At 38.1% G+C, this 24,496-nt stretch overlaps 1 protein-coding gene across 1 annotated transcript in view; it reads left to right on the forward strand.

The window, feature by feature from the left end:
• Positions 1–1,327: 1,327 nt before the first annotated feature.
• The window catches only part of ABCA1 (ATP binding cassette subfamily A member 1), a 152,507-nt gene continuing 129,338 nt past the window's right edge, over positions 1,328–24,496 (forward strand). Inside the window, exon 1 of the mRNA XM_007499025.2 lies at positions 1,328–1,729. The gene's annotated coding sequence lies outside the window, so the exon portion shown is untranslated. The remainder of the gene's footprint in view (positions 1,730–24,496) is intronic.

Here is a 24,496-nt window from a genome sequence, read left to right on the forward strand (position 1 = left end):
AAACTTCTTCATCAGTTTTTTGTTAGCTTTCGGTTTTTAAATGCAATGTGTGGGAAAACATCCTATCAGAGCCACACTGCTTTATGGGCAGTGGCTGCAACCTAAAATAACACCAACAACCCTATAATCATACCTTCCCTGTTTATAGAGCCTTTCTTCTGAGAGGCTCAAAGTGTTTCAATAACTATCTTATTCATCTTCTTAACATGCCTGTGAAGCAAGTAGGGGAATAGATATTATTAGCTATATTTTATAGATGAAGGAAAGGAGGCAGAAAAGCCATCAGTAATTTGCCCAGGGTCACAGAGTTAAAGCAAATGCACAGATGAGGCTAGAACTTAGATCTCCAATTTAGAAAAGGGTTTGGGAGACAGAGTTATAATGTAATTACCAAGCCTAGGGATTGGTTCTCTGTGAATCATCTATACAGCCCCCAAAGGCATGCGGTATGCCTTAGAGATGCATGGATAATGTTTTGTTTTTTCATTGGGTGCTGAGAATGGAGATACTTTTCTAAACTGGACACGGGTCCCAAGTGGGCAGTCTCTCAGGCAGTCATTCCATGAATCCGGCTGTTTCTGTTATTCTACCATAAAATCCAGCCTCTGCCCCAACACGGGCAGTTATGAGCTCTTGGTGGAGGAGAGAGAAAAGACAGAACAGGTGCCTCTGCACTTGTCCTAGAAATCTTTGGGGAATCTCTGACTAGCTAGCGCACGCTGGGGGAAGAGCGGAAGGGGTCGAAGGGGTGGGGGGAGGGGGAGGGGTCGAGGAGGGGAGCTGAAAAGGTGGGGGGAGGGGGGCGCCGGTCGCAGAAAATCTTTCCCTGGAAGGTTTGAGAAAACAAGAGAAAGCTTCTTCCTCCCACAATTCCAGACCACGGCTTCCATAACCCCTCGGGGGCTGTGAGAAGCGGAAAAAGCGAACTGGGAAAGCTAAGGAAATGAATGAACAGAGAATAGGAGACCAGGGCAGAAAGGGTCTTTTCAAGCCGTTTGCTCCCGCTCAAGTCTCCCAAAGGAAGAAGAGAAAGCGGGCTGCTTCCTTGCTTCTCTGCTCCTCTCTCCTCTACTCCGAAATAAAAAAGAAAAAAAAAGATACTTTGAAGCTTGAGTGAAGTATTTGAAATATCTGCTGGCCTGTCATGCAGACGGCAGTACAAAGCTCAGGCCACTGTAGAGCTTGGGCTTTTCTCGGGACGATCCTGGCCGGACTCGCCCTGGCTGACCTGCCTCAGTTCATCCCATCTGCCACTCTACCGGGAGGGAGAGAAGTAGGGGGAGGGGAGAGGCGGGCTCTTGCCTGTTGCCCTTTTAAGGGGCGTGTCATTCCTCCACGTGCTTTCAGTGAGTGACTGAACTACATAAACAGAGAGTCGGGAAGTAGGGGGTGGGGAAGAGAAAGAGAACAGAGTTTGACCGATAATAACCCCGCTGTTCAGCGCAGCCGAATCTATAAAAGGAACTAGTCCAGGCTAAAAACCCTTAATTCTGGGAGAGAGGGACTGAGGACCGTATGCTAGGCTGTGCAGGAGGAGGCCGTTGGTGCCCACAGGAAAGCCTAGGCAGGGGTTGGCAAAGGCAAGGGAGGGGGTCACCAAAGGGGTATCGGAGGGGCGAGAGCCCGTTTGTCGGCTCTCTCTCTCTCTCTCTTTTTTTTTTTTTTTGTTTTCCGCAAGTATTTCCAAAGGGGTAGGGGAGAGAGTCCCAGAAACAAAAGTGGAAAGCAGGTAAGAGCCTCTCCAACAACTTAAGATTTTGCTGCTTTTTTTTTTTAATTGTTGTTGGGGGTCCCTTTTCTTTCTGAAGGGAGGAGGAGGAATAAGTTGGAAGAAGGGTATAAGTCTGGTTTATGTGACTTGTACTTGAGGTTGGGGTGGAGGGACCCCCACATTCGCCTGCCATCTCTTGCCTCTGGGCAGGCTTTGTACCCAGCCCATAGCTGCGCTTTGGGTGCTTGAAAACAGCCCCTCTTCAGCATTTCGTCATTGCACTCTTCTCGGGAGTAAGTCGGGAGGCTTGTCTCCTCCTGGGAGAAAGTCGAGCATCCCTTGGGACCCGTGGGGACTAATGGCACCAGGGCCCCTTTCTTTGTCCACCCTGCTTACTGCCAAGCTGACTTGGGGGGAGTGGGGTTGGAGGAGAGGGTTATATTGGGGGAATAACACAAACCACTTTTGGGGAGAGACCTACAGGAGGAGATTTAAGAGGATTTTTTTTTTCCTTTTGTGAACTGAAGGGAGAGAGCAGTACCTGGTGCAGCAGGAGCTCTTTTGTTAAGGGATACCTGACACTCCCAGAACCTCTTTTTGGTTTTCTGGTTCCTGAGCTTTTTCAGCTGGAGGACGGTTCCTTCGCTCCATCCTTTGGGTAACCCACTAGAAAGGCATCGAGCAGTATTCTCGCTGATTAGTTGTTATTAATAAAACATTTCTTGTTTATTTTTCTAACACTGGACATTCCTTAACTCTTCTCATGGCGTTGATTTTTGTTTTTCTTTCTCTCCTCCCTTTTCCCCCTCGGTCCCCCGCCCCATTTTGAAGATGGTTCTGATAATTTCTAATGGACATATGTGTGTGAATCTGCTAAGAGTCAGGGTTCACCTGGTGAATATTTTTTTATTTTCCAAGAGAAGACGTGCAGCAAAGGCGAGGTGTGGGGGGAGATGGTGGATTCATGTAGTCTACTTGAGCTTCTATCTTCCCTTCTTGACTCCTGCGGCCCCTCCCCGTCCCCCAATTTTAGTCTTTTTATCCTTTGCTGCTTGTTTCTGTTCCTGTGTGTGGAGACGGCGGTGCAGCTAGAATGACCGATAGTAACCCCGACCGGCTGCGCAGAACACAGAGCTCTGCCACATAGCGTGGGGAGGGCGGGGGCGCGCCGCGGCACCCCCTGCCCCCAAACCCTGCCCCCAAACCTCTCCTTTCCTTCCTCGCCTAGCTTCTCTCTCCCTCCTCTGGGGGTAAGGAACCTAGAATTCCCAGGTGCAGGGCAGAGATTCCATTGAGGGTACTGAGTGGGTGGGAAGTGGGGAGCTTGAAGGGGTCCCTTCTAAGTACTAGTAGGACTGACGAAGACAACTTGACGACTAAGGGCAGGCAGCCTGTCTGGACCATAGATGAAGAGTTCATTGTTTCCTTTCTGATCAAGACTGAGTCAGCCATGGTTTGGGAAGCTGTGTTGGCGCAGACTAGAAGGAAACTCTATAGAAAGCTTTTTTTCCCTTTTTTTCCCTTCCTCCCTTTGGGTTGATTTTCATGTTTGTTTCTCTGCCTCCCATAAGCTGTGGCTATGTCTTGGAAGTTTCCTGCTGGTGGAAGACCAGAGCTCAGGGTGTTTTCATTGTCTTTGCATTGTCTTTGACTCCCTCCTTTGGGGACTTACCAGAAATGAAACAGACTCGGGACAAGAGTAATCAGGCACTGGGTTGCTGGGTCTTTCCCCTCTCCCCCCCCTCCCCCCCCCCAGTATTGAGATAATCAGATTTTATAGCACAAGTGATACTTTTGAAGGATACTTCCTAAAGTGAGTGAAAGCTCATTGTTTTATTCTTGTGATACCCTATGGAAATCTGGCTCTTGACCAGTAAACAAAATAATTATAGGCATAACTTCAGCAACTCATAATGCATTAATTATTAAAGTGGAACCAAATGAAATCACAGCTCTAATTGCTTTTTCTCACCTTTGGCAATAACACCATGTAGATGGTAAATTTGCTTTCCCCACTCCCTACCTCCCAACCAAACAAAAGAGAATAAAATAACTTTTCTACAGTACAAATTGGGAATCACATATTCATTTTATTCATGACTTGCCAGCTCAAACTTGTTTTCAGACACTAATTCATTTCAAATATAACTCCATAAGCTTTCAGGTTTACAAAGAGCACTTTTTATGCAACAGCTTTGTCAGATCAGTATTGCTGATGATCCTTCTACCTCCACACCTGCCATTTAGCCATTGGAGGAAACTGAGGTTCAAAGCTGTGAAATGACTTGACCAGAACCACACAGATGGACTTGAGTCTTGGTTCTGATAAATTCCCTGATTGTATGACCAAGGCTGAACTTATCTCCACTATGTGGACCAATTTAAATGAAAAAGGGGGGAAAAAGTACTTATTTTTCTCCTCTGAATTTAGCAAACCCCAAATAAGTGTGCAATTACATATCCTTACTAGAATAGAAAGGATTAGCAAATCTAGCATATGCAGCTTTTAATGATGATAACAATTAGTATTTACACACTGCATTAAAATTTGCAAAGAACTCTACATGTATTTGATCTTCACCATTGTCTGTTGAGATAGATACTATTATTGATTCCTATTTAAAGTAGGAGACTGAATGAGTTCAAATTTAGCACCACCTGACTCAGTCAAAAATTCCATCTACCATGGCCACAAATTTAAACCTAACTTTCAAAGCTGTCCTGCTTGCATGATGTGCCTTGTTTTAACATAATTTTCCAATACTTGATTTTTTTGAAAAAATTTTTTTTCAGTTTTTAGCATTACAAAAACCCACTGGAGGAACTTTTCTCAGACTCTCCCAAATCAGAGAAGTGTAAAACCCTGAAAATCTTTGATTAAAAATGATGCTGTTATATGCCCCCCCATCAACCCGGCCAAGTATCCATTCTCAGCTATACTTTTCAACTGCCTTCATTAAAAGTAATATGATTTTGGGTAATGTAGAAAAGAATACTGAGTTTAAGGATCAGAAGAGCTGGGTTCAAATGCACACCTTCAGTGTGTGACTTTGGGCAAGTAATTTTTATGTGTCACCTTTCTTTTCTGTAAAATAATTGGTAAAAATTGGTAAAAGTTAATAAGTACCAATTCAATGTACAAATAAAATATTTTTAAGGCATTTTCACAAACACTACATAATAGAATTGACTTGAAAGCAAAAGTTGCCATCAGATTGTTTTTTGAAAAAGGGAGACCTTTTTGAGACCCACTTACATGAGTCACAATTTCCAAGGACCAGCCTAGGAGTAGGATAAGCCTTCCTTTCAAAGGCAAGGGCTACTTTTGGTTAAAGAATGATAAAGCTTCCAATGAGTTTGTGACCACCAAAGAGTATGGTGCTTTGTAACCAATTTAGTTTAAGTCTCAGTCATGTATATAATAGGTCAGGCTCATGTTCTATTTCAGTAAACATCTATACAGGCACTATCACATCTTCTAGGACTCTTAGAGTGCTTATTAATGTTCTTTGGGTTCTCTGATTTTCAATACATTAGGAACTCATTAGCATGCATTAGTAAAATGGAGTGAGATGAAACCCCAAGTCAGGTTGTCTTTTTCTCCCTCATATTTTGCAGTTTTTATATCATGTACAGGAGAGAACTGGAATTTTTTGGTTTTAAAGTTGTTTTTTTCTTAGTTTCTTCTTAGTATTATATTTTTTCTTTAGGCTAAGATTTTAATTTTCCTTATAATTGTAACCCTCTTATTAATCTTGAAATAACCAAATTACTATGTGATGACTTTTTCATTCTATGGTAAATTTTTTGTTCAGAGATAAGATATTAAGTAATAGAGCTGGACTGAAACTAATGGTCTCTTTAAGAGGCTGTGGACTTCATCTATCAGCTAAAAAAGATTTTTTGAACATTCATTTTAAACATCTATCCTCAGAGAGGACAAAGAATGCTAACTCTTATGCTTCTGTAAAAATGCAGAATTTAACAGCCATTTTGACTAATTTTCAGACTTCATTGAAATTGTTCATCTCTCTTATTCCCTGTTATTATTATTATTCCAGATTAGACACAGAGACAAAGGCATTTCAGTGAGGTGGATGTGACTTTAAAAATATCCCTAGTAATTACAGTGAAGTGGGTATGAATTAAATTGAGGAAAGGAAGGACATTCCAGTGATTGGCCACTAATTCAATGAGCTTATCTGCTCTGGTCCAGTCCAGACCTTCAGATGATATATTAATTCACCTACTACCACCATTAGGCCAGCCAAATTCCTGTTCAGTTTACTGAGAAATTTATTTGGGGATTGCAACACTGTAGAAAGAACACAGAGGGTAAAGTTTACTCAACTCTAAATTTCCCAACTTTTTCTTGGGTTACAATGAAAACTATACTATTATTTTCCCAATTTCCAATAAGTTTCATGGGTTCATCTGTTGTCAAAAGTATCATAGAAAACAATAATCAGTTATTAAACTGATTGACAAAAGAAAAGAATGAATAGTTTACTTCTTTTTCAGTGGATTTTTTTGGTCATTAAAAAAAATGAAATCACTGAACTGCCATTCTTTAAATTCTATTGTTGGTTTAATGTCTTTCTCTGTTGTTGTAGTTTTGTTAAAGAGGTGATTTCCAAGTTTTAATGGAACAAGACACAGCCAGGATTCTTTTTCTTTTTCTTTTCATTCCTAGCACTTCTCAGGGGTTATTTCAAAGACGGGAAGATTTAGGGGAAAAGATGTAGGATGAAAAATTGCTTTTTGTACAAAATTCCCTAAAAAGTTAGAAAGGTCACCAAAATCAAAAATACTTATTCTTAATTTCAGAGGGTAAAAAAGCTTGATTAAACTGTAAATATTTTGCAAATTGAAATTTATGAAAGATAAAGCAAAGTATTCATAGTTTCCAACTGAAATTAGTTTTTAGATAAGTAGCTAAAGAACATGGATACCTTTTAGGGAACTATTATAGCTATAATACTGGAGGCTGAGTGGTACAGTAGATGGACAGTTGGCCTCAGTCAAATAGATCTGGGCACAAGTCCCACCATTGACATGTAGTGGTTGGGGGACTGGGCAAATCATTCAACCTTTCTTTGCTCCCTTATTACTTCGTAAGACTAAAAACTAGGAACATTCTAGCTTTGTATCAGTACATGAGTTTCCTCACAGGGAGCTAAACCACAAGTATGAACAAAAATATTATAGGCATATATAGGGTTAGACAATGAATCTTATTCCAAGTAGTTTTTCTGATGCCTTTTGTATCTTCTTGCTGTGAAAACACTAATTTCATCAACCCTGTTTGCAGCTTAGCATACTGAATATAATTACTTGATCATGAAGATAGGCAAAGTTCAGTGTTAATCTCAAAATGCTATATTATATGAAATAAGATTCAATTAGAAAGTTTTAGTACCAGCAGTATTTTACCCTTTGATATATTAAATGTAAAATTATATATCAGGAATACGCATGTATCATTTTTTTTAAATTTGAAAATTGGCTGAATTTCCTTTATTTTGCTCCAGATTTTTCTCCAACAACTTTTGCTTCAAGGGGAGTTCATTTTTGCATTCCCTTCCTTGAACCAGCAGTACTTTGGAGCATCTTTGGTTTATTTCAAGCCCCAGAATATTCTGTGGCTAAATTGAGTTGGGAACCTTTGGATTAACTGAAGCCACTGAAATAGCTTATTGGCCCCTGATTTTTACTGAAACTTCATGAGGGAGCATCAGGTACAGTTACTGAAAGAGAAAAAAGTTTTGAAATAGTACCCTTTATCAATCTGGAAATGATCTATGGACAAGGAAAACAACTAGGAAGGGAGTCTTAGTCAGATTTTTTTTTTTGCAATTGCAATTTTTTTAAATTCTAAAATTAGTTACTATGTTACGATTCTTACGGAAAAGAATGAGTAGAAGACATTTATATGGGAAATAACCTGAGTTGGGTCTAGATAGATTTCTGATTAAGATTAGGAATTTTTTGCTTAAGATGCAGAGTCCAAAGTATTTTTATTGGAACAAGCAATTCTACTCCCATCCGGTTTGAAAACAAGTAGTTTCATTTCCCTTCTTAACACAGCTGTACTCTTCAAAAAAGGTTGTACATTTAAATTCACATTTTGGTACTTTCATTAATACATTTTTGTTATAGAAGAGATTTTCCACTGAAATGAATTAATTTACAAAATTTAAAAACCGCATCACTGTTTTGACTAAATCTAGTCACCAGTTCATTTTCGCTTTTATGTACCCATAAAGTCTATGGCAGCATTTCTTAAGCTGAAGTCTTTGTTCTGAGAAATCTGAAAGAAAAGCATTTGATCTGATCAATTTTGAATTCTTTCCATTTTCTGGACCTTTTTCATTTGAGGGAATACAGTAGTGAAAAGAATCAAAGTGAATAGATTTTAGGAAGACAGTGGACATTACACAAACTTGTTTTTCCCCAGCAGAAATTTCTGTATAAAATGACCTTTTTGAATGATGCTTAAATCCATATTTCTTTAGCTAGGGCATGAACAAAGTAAGTCACTCTGAATAACTTAATTGTCAGGATCATACTGTTAGAAAACAGATTTGTCATGCAGTTATGCTAATGTTTCTCATGAATCTAAAATCACTCACTGAGAACTCAGCTCTACCTAAAACTCTCTGGGTTCTGTTGCTTTTTTTGATTTCCCAAATAATGAAGACCATAGTTGATATTTATTGAACTCTTCTGGCTTCTTTGCCAGTAGCTATCTATGCTAGAATTAAAAACTCGACCAGTAGTGTTTTGCCCTGAAAATGGCTTTAAAAAAAATAGCCAAGCAGATGTTATGATTAAGACAGAAGGAAACATTCAATTCAATACAATACACATTTATTAAACTGGAGTAATAGTGGATTATAGCACCAAGCCTAACAACCTTTAAGTCTGGGTGGTCATTCTGAATCTGGCCCAATATTACTTTCTTTAACTGAATTTCTTTTGTGTATAAATTAAGTGTAGCAACATTCAGGATTTATTTGTTTTTTCTTGGTTCCACCACTGATTTTGCTTGCTTATATTTAGCAAGTTGTTGTTAATATCTCTCAAAGCCTCAGTTCTCTACTCTGTACAATGGAGAAAATGGCTCCAGTCAGTAGATTACAAAGGTATAACTTTTAGACCAAAGACATTGCAAATGATAAGTATTGTTGCTTTTGAGGATGTATGAAAAATATCCCTGAGAGACACCATTATATATTGTGGGAAAATCACAGTATCCTGTTCTAGTTCTGGATTTGCTACTCTGTGACTTTGGATGAAACAGTAACCCTCTCTGGGTCTTTGTCTTTTTTCCCCCAATGTGAAATGAAGCAGATAGGGTCCCTTCCAGCTCAAAAAAATTTTGTTATTCTATTTTTCTAATTAAGAGGAGTAATCAATAACCACCATTTTAATATAATCTCTCAATGTTCATAAAGCACTTTGCTCAAAACAATCTTGGGAGGTCACGAAGCATTACATGTGTTATTAACCCCATTTTACAATTGAGGAAACAGAGGTTTAGGTGATGAGAAGTAGAGGCATCATTTGAACCCAGGTCTCCTGAATCATTCTCAAATAGTGCTATTTCTACTACCCTATAAAAGTAGGAGCCTCATACAGATCTTCTTCAGTATTAAAATGATGGATACTTTGAATTTGATGTTGGTAATCGACAGCATGGAATGATCATTGGATTTGGAGTCAAAAGATGTGGTTCAAATCCTACCTCTGCCTTTGACTACTATGTGACCTTAGAACAGCCAGCCCTTTTATCTGTGATTTTGCTAGATTATTTGTAAAATGAGAGACTTCAAGGACAGGGTTTTGGAGATTCCTTCTAGCTCTGACATTTTGTGATTGTGTGAAATAAAGGAAAAGGCATGTGATGGGAGGTGGCAGGTAGGGATGGAGTTAAGGTTGTTGGAAGTGCTGCATTTTATTCTCTATCATAACTACCATGGGTAGAAACAGCTGAGTGATTTTGTGAGAAAAATAAGGGCATGAATGGTGAGAGAATCTTCCTTCTTCTAGACACTGCAAGAAAATATATCTTTGGATCTTCATGTCCGCCACTCCTCCCCTTTATTGTGATCTGGGTTTTACCTGAGAAACCTGGGAGAGCCATACAGTCAATATTTGACAGGAAAAGCCAACATGCTTCCTAATCTTTCAGCTTTTGCCCTTCACTAAGCAATTATACAAAGGTAAAGGGTTCTTGATTTATAACTGGAAAGGATCTTAGAGAGTATCCATTCCAGCACCCTCATTTTACCAGACATGAAGTGATTTGATTGGATGAAAACAGAGCCAAGATGGGGTCTCAGGGCCTTTCTCAGTAGAACCAGTACATCTTCACCAGGTTTCTTTGAGCTTATTTGGATTCTGGGTCCCTCTGACTTTTGGGACACTTAGAAAACAATGATCCATAGGAATGAGTGAAGTACTAGCTTATAGTCTTGTCTTAAATTTAGAGTAAAACAACAGAATTGATTGTTTCTAGAGAGAGTGATAAAAGAAGGTAAACTGGAATGATGGCTGGGAAAAAAGATTGGGAAGAACCTGACTCTTAGGATTGAAAGAACAAAAGAATTTTATTTGCCTCTGCTGAACTTCTCTTTGAAATATTCCTCCTTTCCAGCTTTAGTAAATGCCCTGTATTAATTTTAAATTATCCTAGGCAGAAACCTGTCTTATTTTGGACAAGAAATACATGGAACTTATTTTCTCAAAGAAACATTTGGCCAGTGGATGGCAGCATGAATCCAAATGGGTTTCTCAGTAGCCCAAGGTGTTATTGCGCTTAGGGCTCTTACAAATGTTGATGCTGGCATGTACTACTTTAAGGAAATCTGGATTTACCAAATAGTTACCTTAGGGGACACTGGTTTTTAAAAAAGGTTATTCACTTTATAAAAGGAATCACTGAAGAGTTCCTTTAAAAGCAAGAGCTCCCAAAGGGTATTTAAAAGTAAGAGTCTATTTACTCACATTCATGTTTACACCCAACTTTTCAGGAACAAGCCTGTTGTGTAAAGCAAAGTTTATCCAGATTGAGCTGGAGTCTACTTGGGTAGAACTTCTGTTTTAGTGCGTTTGGTGATTTCAGAAGCTTTTAGTAAATAACCCTTACAGGCTATCAGGATTCTGTTCAGAAAAATATTCTTTTAGTAATCCCCAAATAATGTTTGGCTAGTCAGTGCTCTCCCCTTCTTGATGGATGGCATCTTAATTGCTTGAAGGTCAAAAGACTGGGCAAGATAGGTGTGCCACCCTTCGTTTAAGCTTCCTTTCATTCCAGGCCCTAAATAACAGCTGACTTATAAGGGGTGCCTCTTTGGGGAAGCAGACCTGGCCAGAGACTCAAGTCTTCATTTAAACAGATGATTCTTACGGTGTTTGGCATGATTTATAAAGGCCAACTTCCTTTCTTATGGAAGCTCACATATTTTGGGCTGCTGATTTCTGAATTAATTGGCAAACAGGTGTCTGAACTACCACAGAACTGGCAGCTTGGTTCTCTGTGAAGCTAGGTGTAGGTTTAGAGGTCAAATCCTTGAATGGTCCTAAAAGAAAGATGGTAAATTCAAGAGGGTTACCCAAAAATATGAAAAAGAAAATTTGACTCACATTAATGGGCTTAAATTGATTGGTGTTAAAGTAGCAGAGCCATTTTTCCTTTTTTGAAATTGATAATTTCTTCCCATCTAGTAGGGTGATAGAGTAGTTTGGAGGCAAGGTAGAAGAAGTGAATTTTAAAATGAATATCCAGTTTCTGCTCCTAATAGATAAAAGTGGCTCCAATGTAGACCCATCAACAGTGCTGTCTTTACTTTAGTCCAAGAGCTATTTGACCTGTGTAAGTTTATTTCCCAGATATGATTTTTCTAAATTAGCTATAGTTTTTTCATTCTTATCATCATTCTGAAAATGCTATATCCATTCAAAAATAAGATAAAAAACCCCTCCAGTTTTTTGGACAAAATTTACAAATCCTTTTATTTCTAGAAAAGAAAAATTCACCAACCCACAGAATTTGAGTAACCAAGTGACTTCTGGGTGGCTATCTAGCCTCACCTATACATGAATGAAATTTAACTTTCCTTTTTTGAAAAAATTTTAATTTTTAATTAAATTTCATCAGTTTTTACTTACTAAGATAATTAAGGCTCTTTACCACCAGATCATTGTCTCTTGCTAGGGAAGCAGTTGGTATGCCAGAGATCTAGGAGTGCAATTTCCCACATCCTTAGTATGAACATCCCATTGAGTCGGAATGGGAGGATGCTGACATTCCAATAGGGAACAGATGATATCCTTTAGTTTGGATAAAAGACATTCTGGGATATAAGCTTTGCAGTTTACCCCTTAAAAGAAAGGAATAGCATCCATAAAAAAAATGAATACTTACATCTCTGGCCATTGGATCTGCTTAATTTATTTATTTTGCTTGTTGGCCATTTGAACATTGGGGGCACTATTCATTTGGGTTCCCTTTGCTTTCTATACAAGAAAATCTGTATTCTTTTGGATCTTAATTACAATGAGACCTTTTCTAAGTTCTAGTAATAGAGGAGTCCCTTAAGAGATTCTTTAGGAAGTTCAGAAACTCAAGATACATTCTCAGTATTTTTTAAGGTTCTTGGTGGAGATAAACTACACTCTCAACCAGTAACATGATTTACTGCTTAATCCCCACAGGCAGGACATTTTCCCTTATGCCTAATTTGGAATAATTCTGAGACAAATTAAGAGCACTATGCCTATTACCACAATTCAGCCCTGAACTGATGTATGTCCAATTCATCTATAGCAACTTGTTTGTTTTTTGTCTTAGACTTATTAGGTAGGTACAAACAACTTGACATCTAATCATAGTGCTTTATAAAATATCTGATGTCCTCTTGTCAGATGGAGAATTTAAAATCCTATTAATTAACACAATTGTATTGAGTACTTGCTTTATGAGAGTACTATGCTTTCCTAGGTTCTATGCTGGGTAGAAAAATATATAACCTATTTATTGCCCTCAAGAAGCTCACTTTAGTTAAGAGTTAAGATCACCAAAAAATGACTACCAAACCATAATTCAGATTCCATAGACCAACCAATAAATATTGTTCTTTTGCTTTTATAGTCATACTCTGAAGACACATCCTAAAGTAACTACAAGTAAGAGGTAGTAAATGCTAGAGGGGTGGTGCTTGACTTTAATCAAGTCAGCTAGGATTTATTAAGCTCTTAATATGTGCCAGACACTCATTCTAAGGATGGGGAGGGGGGCAAAAGCAAAAAGAAAACAGCTCCTGCCTCCAAGGAGCTTATATTCGAAAGGAAGAAAATAGCACATTTTAAAAGGGAGCTGAAAAAAATTGGGATGGGGAAGTAGGATGTTTTGGAGTTGACATCCTAAGAATGAAACATTTCTGATTTGAGCTTTAAAGATTCTGGGAAAACTCACCAATGGAAGAAGGAGGCAGAGGGAGAAGGCAGCTGAAGCACTAATATATTTAACGCTACAGGAATTGAGAAGAGGGAAAATCCCATCGTAGTGGACAGAAGTCCTTTTGGTAATATTCTGAAATATCACCACTTTGTGGTAAACAATGAGTCTAAGGCTAGAACCTGAACTGAGTATTTTGTTTCTTAGTCCTGTGGTTTCATGAACCTGAGATACTGTCAAACTGATGATGTCAATTTTTAGAGGTTTTTAAAAAATGTTAGAGGTCATTTTAAATGTGTTAATTGTGGCTTTTCAATACTCAGTGTGATAGTACTTTAAAAAATGACATGCAAAGTCACTATGCCATTTATCAGAGGTAAAAACATGATCCCTCTGCCCCCACCAGCCCCGTAAAACCCAATCTGAAACCTTCAGGATCCCTGCCTGAGCTCAGAAAGTCTTATCTGTGGTCTTTTGGAATCTTTATCTTATGCAGAAGGGTTGGAAATCCTGGTGATGGAATGTTGCTGACTAAATTTAGTTACTCCAAGAGTCCAATGCTTTCAACACTGATAGTGCTAATTCTCCTCAAGGAGGAACCTTGAGTGGAGGTAAACCCTGAGTCAGTTATGTTTACGCAGTTGTCTGTCACAGCTTGTATTTTGTAAGTTTAGTGGAATTGGAGAGGTGTCTCCGTTTCTAACCCCATCCACATTTTATGTGGATGTTCTCTGGCTATATTACTCCATTGTGTAAATAGAAGTTATGCTGACAGTTTCTATTTCTACATTTCTGTTAAACTGGCCTCACTAAGGGAGGATTTCTGGGCCACTGGATGCCAGTAGTGGTATTTCTTAGGGATCTTAGCTAGATCCTCTAAAAGAGATTGTACTTAAAGTTACATCAGTTCAATGGTGATAATTGCCTTCAAATGTTCCTACTGCCCAAACTCAATGGTTGTGAAGATAATTGGAGATAATACACAGGAAAGGGTTATATATAGGTGGTAAAAATGTTATATTTATATAAAGTAGAAATATTAAGATTTACTCTTGTGTAATTGCTTAGCAGAATTTTGTTTGGATATTATATTCTGTGACTTTTTTCTCCCCTTAAACTTGCCATAAAATTTGAGAAGAGATAATTCAGTCTACAGTCATCTAGCCCAACGTCTTCACTTTACAGATGAAGGAACTGAGATCCAGAGAGGTGACTTTGCTCAAGATCTCACAGGTGGTTAAGGCTCCTAGGTTAGAATTTGAATCCAGAGCGTAGGACTATTGAGAGCTCTAAGTGAATCAAAGGGCACCAGTATCTGTTTACACATGAGGGAACAGGTTAAGTGACTTGCACAGGCTCGCCATAGCAACTCTACGTGAGAGGCAGGATTGGAAATTCAGATCTGATTCCAAGACCAGGGCCCTTGGGGCATCACTAGGCAACTTGAGATCCACTGTACAATTTTATGTTCTAGTCTATATAGTTTATTAACATTTTCTATTTTTCTTAAGGTTGTTTCTACTTTGGCTGATAAGGGTTTTTATTTGCAAAACTCCTAGTGAATGTGGTACTTTATGGGAAAGTTGATACCCTGGAAATGCTAACAAATACAGATCCATGTTTTCTAACATCATATCCTGTCAATAATTTGTTTTGCCCATCTAATATTGGCTGACAATATTTTGATAATTTCTTTCATGTTTATAAGCACATTCCAAAGCCATATAGCCCAAAAAGCAAGATATTAGAAATCTGAAAGCCTTGATTCAGGGCAATTAACAACATACCAGAGTCTGAGTTTCCTTATCCACAAAATACTTGCATTTGGAGACAGCATCAATTTCAGGGTTTGGGTTTCTTCAAATGTAAGGTGAAAGGGCTTTATTTCTAGGGAATCCCTGAGGGGGCTTCTAGTCCAAAAGACTATATGAATATCTCTGTACTTTTTTTTCCTGGCAAGTCTCTGGAACTGTCCAGGCAAGTGACCCCCCCCTCCCCCAAAGTTGATTTGGTTATCATAAGTGGCTGAACTCTTAATTTGAGGGGAAGGTGTAGCAATAAGGTGTGGAAACTTTTTGTAGTCTTGTGCACAGGCAGGCTCTCTATTGCTGATGATTGGTGAAACTCACTTCACTTTTGATGAATGGTGTGGCATAAAGAAAGGAATATCTGGCAAATGTCAATATGTAATGTAGGTCAACAAAGATATTTCTGAAGGAGTTGCTTCTGTCCATTTGCTTATTTGGTTGAGATTGGAGGAGGAAGCTGGAAAGTGATTTGGAAAATGTATTTGGCTCATGGACTTGAAGGAATACAAGCTGGTGAATGAGGAGAAAATTGTATGCAGGTATTGTTAGTTTAACTCAATTACTTGAATTCTGGATTCTGAGCCAGCTGGTCTAGAGTTGAAGGCTCTGATCCAGTTGCTGACAGTGTAACTAACATCTGAAGGTGAGCATTTAGTGACATTGTTTTCCGAAATTTGTGTGTTTAATAGGGGCTGTTACTTTGTCTCTGCTGAATTATAGTTTCCCCTAATGATTTCAGGAAGAACTCTGGTAAAAAGAGAAAGGACAAGAAGGTAGTAGGTATGTGTAAAGGGAGAAGAGTAGGGAGAAGTTTTTTTCATTTTTTATTAGAGGTTCATGGGAAAATTTCAGCATCTCTGTAGGCTGAAGGCAAAGGGAGTCAATGGATAAAGAAAGTTTGGAGATTCAACAGAGAGATGAGGGGGAAAAAAGAAATACAGAAAGGCTGAGGAATACTGAATGAGAGAGCAGAGATCATCTAACCCATAAGAAGTCTAGGGGGTAGATTTACCCTTGGAAAGGAGGAGAGTCACCCCAGTTTTATGAATGTGGAGAGGTTTAGAGATGATTTGAGAGGATGATAAAGCTTTAGCCATGGAGATAGATTGAGGTGGAGAGGGTTTGGGAGCCACCTTAGACCAGGTGGCTTTTATCTTTTTAGTAATCTGTTTAGCCTGGGGAATATCTGGTTGGACTGGGTTTGGTTTGGAATCTGGTGAATCTGATACAGAATTGTCATTAGAAGAGTGAAAGGGCATTCATGCAGTTGTGAGGATACAGTTGAAGTTAATATGATTTCTCTAGGAATATTTGACATCTCCAGGAACAGAAACAGAAGACCATGAAGGTTACCCAGCCCTGGAATGATTGTGGGATTATTAAGGAGATGAGTAAGCCTTACATATTAGCATGGCCATATTTTGTGGACTGTAGAGAAAAGGCAAAGTGGGGAAGGGGATATGTGGGGAAAACTGATGGACTGGGACAATTTGGAATGGTGGAAGTAGAGAATATGATGGCAGTTAAAGAATAGATTTAGCAGGTTTGATGACATGGGCGGGGAGAGTTTTGAGCTTTAAATTCTGGAGGTGAAGCAATTCTGTGCCCAAGGTGATGTGGTTATGCTGGTAGGTGGTTAGCTATATCTTTCATGGAATGGACATTCATGTAATTAAGAGAGGCTAGAGTGTCATAGTCAGCAACAGGGATTTTGGACTCTCCAAAATTAATAACAAGAAAAGTGACCAAAAGAAAAGTTTGGATCCGGAGTGTCTCTCAAATGGTGAAGGTCAATAGAGACAATTTTATTCTCAAAGATGATATGACTGTGCTGTGAATTCTAAGGGAGCAGTTTTTGAATGACTATGGGTGGTCTGAAAGTGTCAGTAGGGAGAAAAAGGATTCTGCTAAACTCTGGCCTTCCAATGAGCCCAAGGAATGGTTTTCCCTTGGAGAGGATGTAGAGGATTTATTATCTGGGGAAAGCCACATTTTATTTCAGGTGGGCAGGGGAGTGAAGAGAGGCTTAATGAAATCAGGTCAAAGAATATAGAGAGGAATTTGTTTTTCATAAGACAAAAGTTGGTAAAAGGCATGGCAAGTATGAGGAGGACTGGGATTGAATCCAGGTAGACTGAGAGCACAGGAGGGGTTTTTATAGGGAAGCTTATTGAATGAAGGAAGCAAAAGGTTGGAAAGTAATAAATAGAGGCACATGCTAATGAGGAGGAATGCTGGATGGACTTAAGTTTGGTTTTTAAATTAGGTTAAATACTAAATTTATCTGTCCAGTTCCAATGCTCCTTTTTCTTTAGACTCTTACCTTCCATTTTAGAATCATTACTATATATTGGTTTCAAGGCAGAGGAGTGGTAAGGGCTGGGCAATTGGGGGTTAAGTGACTTGCGCAGGGTTACACAACTGGGAAGTCTCTGGAGGTCATATTTGAACCCAGGACCTCTCATCCCTAGGCCTGGCTTCACTGAGCAACCCTGCTGCCCCCTTTTAATGACTTTTAAAATGCAATTTGAAAAGTTTATCTTGATCATAGTCCCATCTACTGGGAGAGTATGTAATCATTGGATGCAGGGTAAAAGTCCTTTAAGATTTTCATACAATTCCACTAGATTGGGAGAAGATAGGACTAGAAGGATTATTTTTGAAGCATTTTTTTTTATCTCCACAGATGTTAGTTAGGCAAATGGGTTTTTTTTTTCTTGTATAGTCTCCTAAAGTCTATCTAGAATGCCATCAAAACTCACCTTTCATCAAAAAGGAAAAAAAAACCCTAAAATTTTCATGCCAAAAAACCAAATTCATGGAAAGGTTTCTCATGTGTCTGCCTGACTTGACAGTCTTTTCCACATCCCTCTGAAGCTAGCATCTTGTTTGGCCTGGGTAAAGTTTGATGTTTTTCCTTGAAAAATTATGTTGAAACAGTGATTTTTTTTTTATTTAGGGGAAAGGTTCTTCCCTTTAATTCCATCCCCATCCCCCATGGTTAAAAGCAAATAGAACTATTGTTTACTCAGAGCTTCCTTTGAAGGTTGTTCTGTGTTTGTTCATGGAGATCCAGAGGTGCTGTGTGTGAATGGCCTGCCACTAAAGGTTTTTTAGTTTTTCTGTAGTTCTGCAGCTGTCAAAATAGAGTTCTTTCCTTGCAATTGATCTGATTTCTGGGATTCTAAATGGCTGTAGTTATTAAAGCTCCTTTGAAGTAATAGATAATCCAAGAATATACTAGTTATCAGCCTGGTGGAGGGAAAGCATTTGTGGGAATTGAATTTTGCATCTTTAGTTGTCAAAATGTAACACATGTGAACAGTGATTATAATAAAAATATCTAGCATTTATATCACATTTTACAACTATTTCATTTTATCTATCCAGTTACTCCTGGAAGTAGGTGCTATTAGATTTATCTTTCAAAAGAAAAGATTAAATCTATTTTACAAAAGAAAACTGCAAGTCAGAGGTTGTGACTGCCCTGGATCACACACCCAAGTAAGTATCTGAGTCTAGGAAGGACTCCAGGATTCTTCCTTATAGCCACAAACTAGTACTTAGTCGGGAAGAGTGGATAAAGCACTGGACCTGGGGTTGGGAAGACCTGAGTTACAATCCTGCCCATTTAACTAACTGGGTGTATGACTCTGAAGGGTTTCAGATTTAACCGATCATGAGATTGTTAAGGGTGTATTTAAAAGCTGATGCTCATGAGCAGAGTGTTCATGGATCAGACTTATCTGGATAGATTATTAAGAGTTCATATGATTGATTATATTGAAGCCTTCTATTGGATTGGGGTAAAAATTATTGGATTTAGAAATTAAACTTCTATTAATGTCAAAAAGCTGCAGCTGCAGTATGGAAGCTAGCAAGCAGGTTGAAAAGCTCCTTGGGATGCCAATAGGTTAAGTTTATCATCTGAATAAGCAGGATGGCAATTGCTAATACTCTAGAAGGTTCTCAAGCCTGAGTTCTGGGGGGAAGGGAGGTTTAACAAAGCAGCAGCTTTTCCTGCTCTACTTCTGGCCCAGGCCACCTATTTTCTTACCACCTGGATCATTGTTTTTGTAATTAGACTTTTATGCTTATGTAAAACGCTTGGTGCTTTCCTTTGTCTGGAAACTTCCCTGAAACCCAAAATTATTTTCTTTTAAATAAAAGTCCTGGGCCAGCTGAGACTCTCTTTCTCTTGGTCTCTAGTCTTGCCCTGTGTGTGTTTTCACTCTACATCTCTCTCTGTGTCTTATGAAAACTCTATCTTAAGCCTTTTCCCATTCATTTTCTAGTTCCCAGCTTCCCTTTTTAGGTCAAGAAAAACCCATGCAGATCTGTGGAACTGCAGGCTGCTTCTGACCCTGGGCAAGTCACTTAACCTTTGTCAGTCTCAGTTTCCTTATCTGCAAAATAGGGATTAAAAAATAGCACTTACTTTCCCAGGTTGTTGTGATGATTGAATGAGTTAACATCTGTTGAATGTTTTGCAAATATTAAAGCACTATATTAATTCTACCTATTATTGCTAATTATTATTGCTAAACATTATCATCAATGGATTTTATAGAATTATGGTATAGTGGGAAGAACATTTGATTTAGAGTTTAAGTAATATCTGGCTTTGAATCCTGCCTCTAGTGCTTATTAACTGTAACCACTGGAAACCACTTGATTTTTCTGATCTGAGGGTATAGATTTGTATTTAATAAGAATAATAAAACCTGAATATCTGCTTTATTGAATTATTGTTGAGCTTAGATGAAATATTTCATGAGTTGGAGCCAGGAAGAACTGAGTTTAGATTCTGCCTCAGATACTTTATTAGTTGTGTGACTCTGGGTAAGTCTTCAATTTTCTTAGTTTCATTTTCCTCATCCACAAAATAGGACAAAATATTAGTACTTACCCAATAGGGTTATTGTATCCAAAGGGCTTCATCACATTGGGTGATGTTACCCTGCTTTTTTCTCTTTTAAATTTTGCATTTTGAAATTTGTGATTTTTTTTGTTTGTTTAAGCATGATTATAACTCAATTATGGAATGATGTATACTGCATGTGGCAAGTATTCTAAAATCTAAGGATCAAAGAGGCTCATTTCTCTTCTGCTGGCCTATGTAACCAAAACCAGTTTCACAGGATTTATGGAATTCTTGGGGAGGGGACAGGAGAAAGCAGAATCAGCATTAATAGTTCAAAGCAGAAAGGGGAATAAATAGGGTTAGAGAATAGGGTGAGGTTTAATAATCCTACAGGATTTAGTGGAATACATAAAGAATTGTACTACCAACTGACCTAGAGTGGGGACATGATAAACTGGGATTTGATTCCAACAGATTGATTCCAACAATGAATCAGAAGGAGAGAAAAATTGCAGGATGAGTCAAGAAACCAAAAAACCCAAAGAAGCAATATTTTGTAGGGAAATTAGGGTGGGGCAGACCTTCAGTAACAGAGTATATTCGGCAATCAGTCACAAAGCTGGTAAAATGATTTCTTCCGATGTAATACAGTCGCTGACAAATTGATCCAGATATGCACACTGACTTCAAAAGAATGCCTATAAGACATAAACCAGAGAGTAGACCTTTTCCATGGCAAGGAATAAAATGAACAAACTATTAGGATCTTTCATATATATGAATGCCCCCATGACCCTATCCAGAGTTGACTTTCTTTAGAATCAATCAGTGAAATCAATAAGGCATTTATTAAATGCCTACTAGGTGGTAAGCATTGTTTTAGGCACTGGGAATGGCTTTGAAGGATGATCAGGGTTTAGAGGTTTGCTGAAAGTAAAAATTGTAAAATATGAGAGTTGGAAAGAACCCAGGAGATTATCTAGGTTAATTCATAGCTGATCAGGAAATTCCTCCTTCCCCTACAGTGTTTCCAACCATCTTCCAGGCTCTGTTTGAAGATCTCCACTATGTTCCAGAGACCATCCTTTCCTTTTTTCCCCCCACATACTTAGAAAGTTTTTCCTTAACTGAGTTAAAATCTACTCCCTTTAAATTCTCTTAGTTGCTCCTAGCTTTGCCCTTTGGAGCACAATAAAACCAGTCTAATCTCCCTTCTACCAGATAGTCCTTAAATACTTGGAGACAGCTATCATGGCTCCAAGTCTTATTATCTCCAGGTAAGAGACCTTCATTTAGTACTGATCTGGCAGGTTTCCATTCTCCTCAGCATTCTGTTTTTTGTTGTCCTCTGGATTAACCCATCCATTTAGTATATTCAAAGCATTTGAGTCTTAATTCTATCATCCAGGGGCTTTGTAGCATCTAAAAAGGTGATAAGCATGTCTTTTCTGCATTCATATAAGCCATGGATAAAAAGGATAAATAAAACAGGGCTTAGGAAAAGCTCAGTGGAACTGGACATTTCCCATCAGGTTAATATTGATTCATTCATCATCACCTTATGGATCTGGTCATTCAGCCCATCCTGAATATCCCCATAGCATTCCATTTGGTTCAGAAGGCTGCTGTGAGAGATTTTTGGCAAATGGTTACTGAAATCTATACCTGGTTTCTACCGTTCCTTGATTTATCTGACAAGTATATGGAAATAAGATTAATCAAGCATGACTATTTCTTTTTTTTTCGCATGACTTGTTTTTAATGAAATCCAAGTTTACCCACAGTGATCACTGATTCCCGTTTTAGTGCTCACAGATTATCTTTTTATTCTAAATTTGAATCCTAAAACTTTACTAGGGATAAAAAACTTAGTATTTTAAATGTTACAAGTAAATAATTTCTTAAATGAGCCTCTAGTTTGAAGAATATGATTTTTTTTCCTGCTTTAAAAGAAAGTATAATGTTTGCCTATTCCCAGTTTTGTGACATTCCTTTCTTTCCCCATGAATTTTTCTGAGATCACTGACAAGTTAAGTAATAACATCTTAGCTCTCTAGTATTCAGGATTTACTTTAGACTGTGCCTGATGGTATAAATTCATCCCTCACTTCAACTCTTCTGTTAATAATTTTTGTTTTATGCTTCCCTGCCTGACAATGAAGTTTCTTGGTAAACAGCAAAATGGGAATTGAGTAATTCTGTCTTCTTTCTGGTCCAACTTCTGCTGGCTCCCCCTCTCAACAGTGTTTTCACCCCCATTTTCACTTTTCCTGTTTAGCATTCATCATCAGCCTCAGTTCAGTTCAGGAGACACTATCTTGTAGGTTGAACACACTCTCTACCTAGGTGCTATGAGTAGAGAATGTATAGCCAAAATGTTTTCTAAATTCCTCTTAGTTTGCCCAGAGGAAATCTCTCTGAGGACAGGCATATCTTCCTAGAGCCCTTGAGTGAAATGTAAATTGCACTCAAATTTCTCCTTGAATCATGCCAGCTGCTTTTGAAGTGACCATTCTAGTTTTCATTTTTCCTCATTCCAAACCTTATCTATGTTCATTCTCAATGGGGATAGGGAAGCATTTTCCCCAAAGACTGCAGGAAGGGAAAGGAGGGAGGAAAGAATAATTAGCATTATGAAGTACTTATTCTATAAAGAATTGGGCAGGCATTGTGCAAAACTCCCAGACAGGAGTCTGTGAGCAGTAGAGAAAGGTGAAAAGAAAACTTGGCATATATACTATTCATTAAGAGATTCCCCACCTAAAGCTCTGCTTTCAAATTATTTGCTTCTGGCAACTGTTTTGTCCAGCATGTGGAATGCAAATAAATGGCTTTGGATCCTGGAGCTCTGCAATGGCTTCACTATCTTTTCATGTGCTTATATTTTCTTACTTAGTAATGTGAGAGCTGACTAACTATTGGACACTCATTCTTGGTTATGGAGGGAGTAGATTCTGTTTTTACAGACAATTACCTCGTCTTTCCAGAGATATTAAAACCTAATTTTTAGTGTTTGGTTTCTATTGTGTTATGATGTTCCCATATGGCTTTTTTTCTTTAAGCAGAAGGAAAATAGTTGCTATTTTCAATGAACAAAAGTTTTTTAGGGTGATGGATCAGAAAAATATCCCAGTATCTAAGTAGGAAAATGACACACTGACATCTAAACCTGGAAAGCATCTTTACTATATTTTCTGCACCAGAATAGAACCCATATGTAAGAGGAATGTTGGGGGACATGAAAATTACCTTAAAAGTTAATCTTCTTGTCAGGTTTTATATTCTGGAAACATGATTTGACACAGGATATATCTAAATCCATGTAATAATGGATGATTCTATAGAAAATTTCTGTTGCATTAGAATTTAAAAATGCATTTTAATTGGGATTTTTTTAAAATGAGAGTTTTGGACAAATAATTTAGCTTCCTTGATAATGCAGATAGAAGCAACTGAATGGAAATTATCGGGTGAAATTTGATTTTAGAAATCATAAGATCATAGGTTGAAAACTTGAAGAAGAGATCTTAGAGGTTCTTTAGACTGAATTTTATGACACAGATGTGGAAATGGAGAGACCCTGTGAAGGTGAATTCTCTTAAGGTCACACGGAAAGCAATAGAGTTGTCATTTGAACCCAAGTCTTTGGACTCCAAATTCAGCATTTTTTTCCATAGCTGTTGTAATATTTGAAATTATTCTTAAAGACTGATTATATTAATTATTGGTAGTGGGAAGGGACAACATGACATAGTGGATATAGTACTAGACTTGAAGGAAGACTAATCCCACCTCTGATAGTTAACAAGCATTTATTAAGTCGTTACTGTGTACCAAGTACTGTGTCAAACATTGTGGAGAGGAAGAGAGGCCCTCCAAAAAAACCAAAACCAAACTCCAAAATATAAACAAAAAAACCCACATTCACCAGCTGAGTATCTGTGGACAAATCACCTCTCTGAATAACAGTTTCCTTATCTGTAAAAAGAGGGTAATAAATTCCATGTAAAGCTCTATATAAATTATAATCAGTATTCTTTGTATATGTGTATATACACATATATACACACACACACATACATCTATAGGGAGAGAGAGAGAGATCTCTCGCATCTGAATCAGCAGGATTTTTAAATTGGCTTCACTCGACTCCATTTTTCTCTGTTAAAGCCTATTTAGACCTTTGCTCTATTGGCTTAGAGCAGAGGGAACACATTGCTGTTTTTGCTGTTTTACTTCAAGGTCTATCAGAAACATAAAATTCTTGTTCTTTTAAAAGCATGAGTTCTTAATCTAGGATCTTTGGATGGATTTCAGAGCATCTGTAGATTTAAAAAATATTTTTGATAACAATTTTAATATACATGGTTTCCTTTGTAAATATCATGCATTTTATTTTGTGTTTAAATAGATTATTCTTCCTAGAAGAAACCCAGAGGTTTCACCAGATTGCCAAGGGGGACCATGACAGAAGAAAGTTTGAGAACTCTGCTTTGAAAAGTTAACCTAGTCCTTTTCACAGTGTCAAGAGGGTAATAGATGCTAAAGCACAAAGTACCCCCATCCCCCATTATTTGGATACCAGAAAAAAGTGATTGCAGATCCAGGGTTACTATTAACTTTCTTCCTCATTGGCCTTTTCCCTGAAGTCT

The sequence above is a fragment of the Monodelphis domestica genome, chromosome 7, assembly GCF_027887165.1.
Source record: "Monodelphis domestica isolate mMonDom1 chromosome 7, mMonDom1.pri, whole genome shotgun sequence".
NCBI lineage: Eukaryota > Metazoa > Chordata > Mammalia > Didelphimorphia > Didelphidae > Monodelphis > Monodelphis domestica.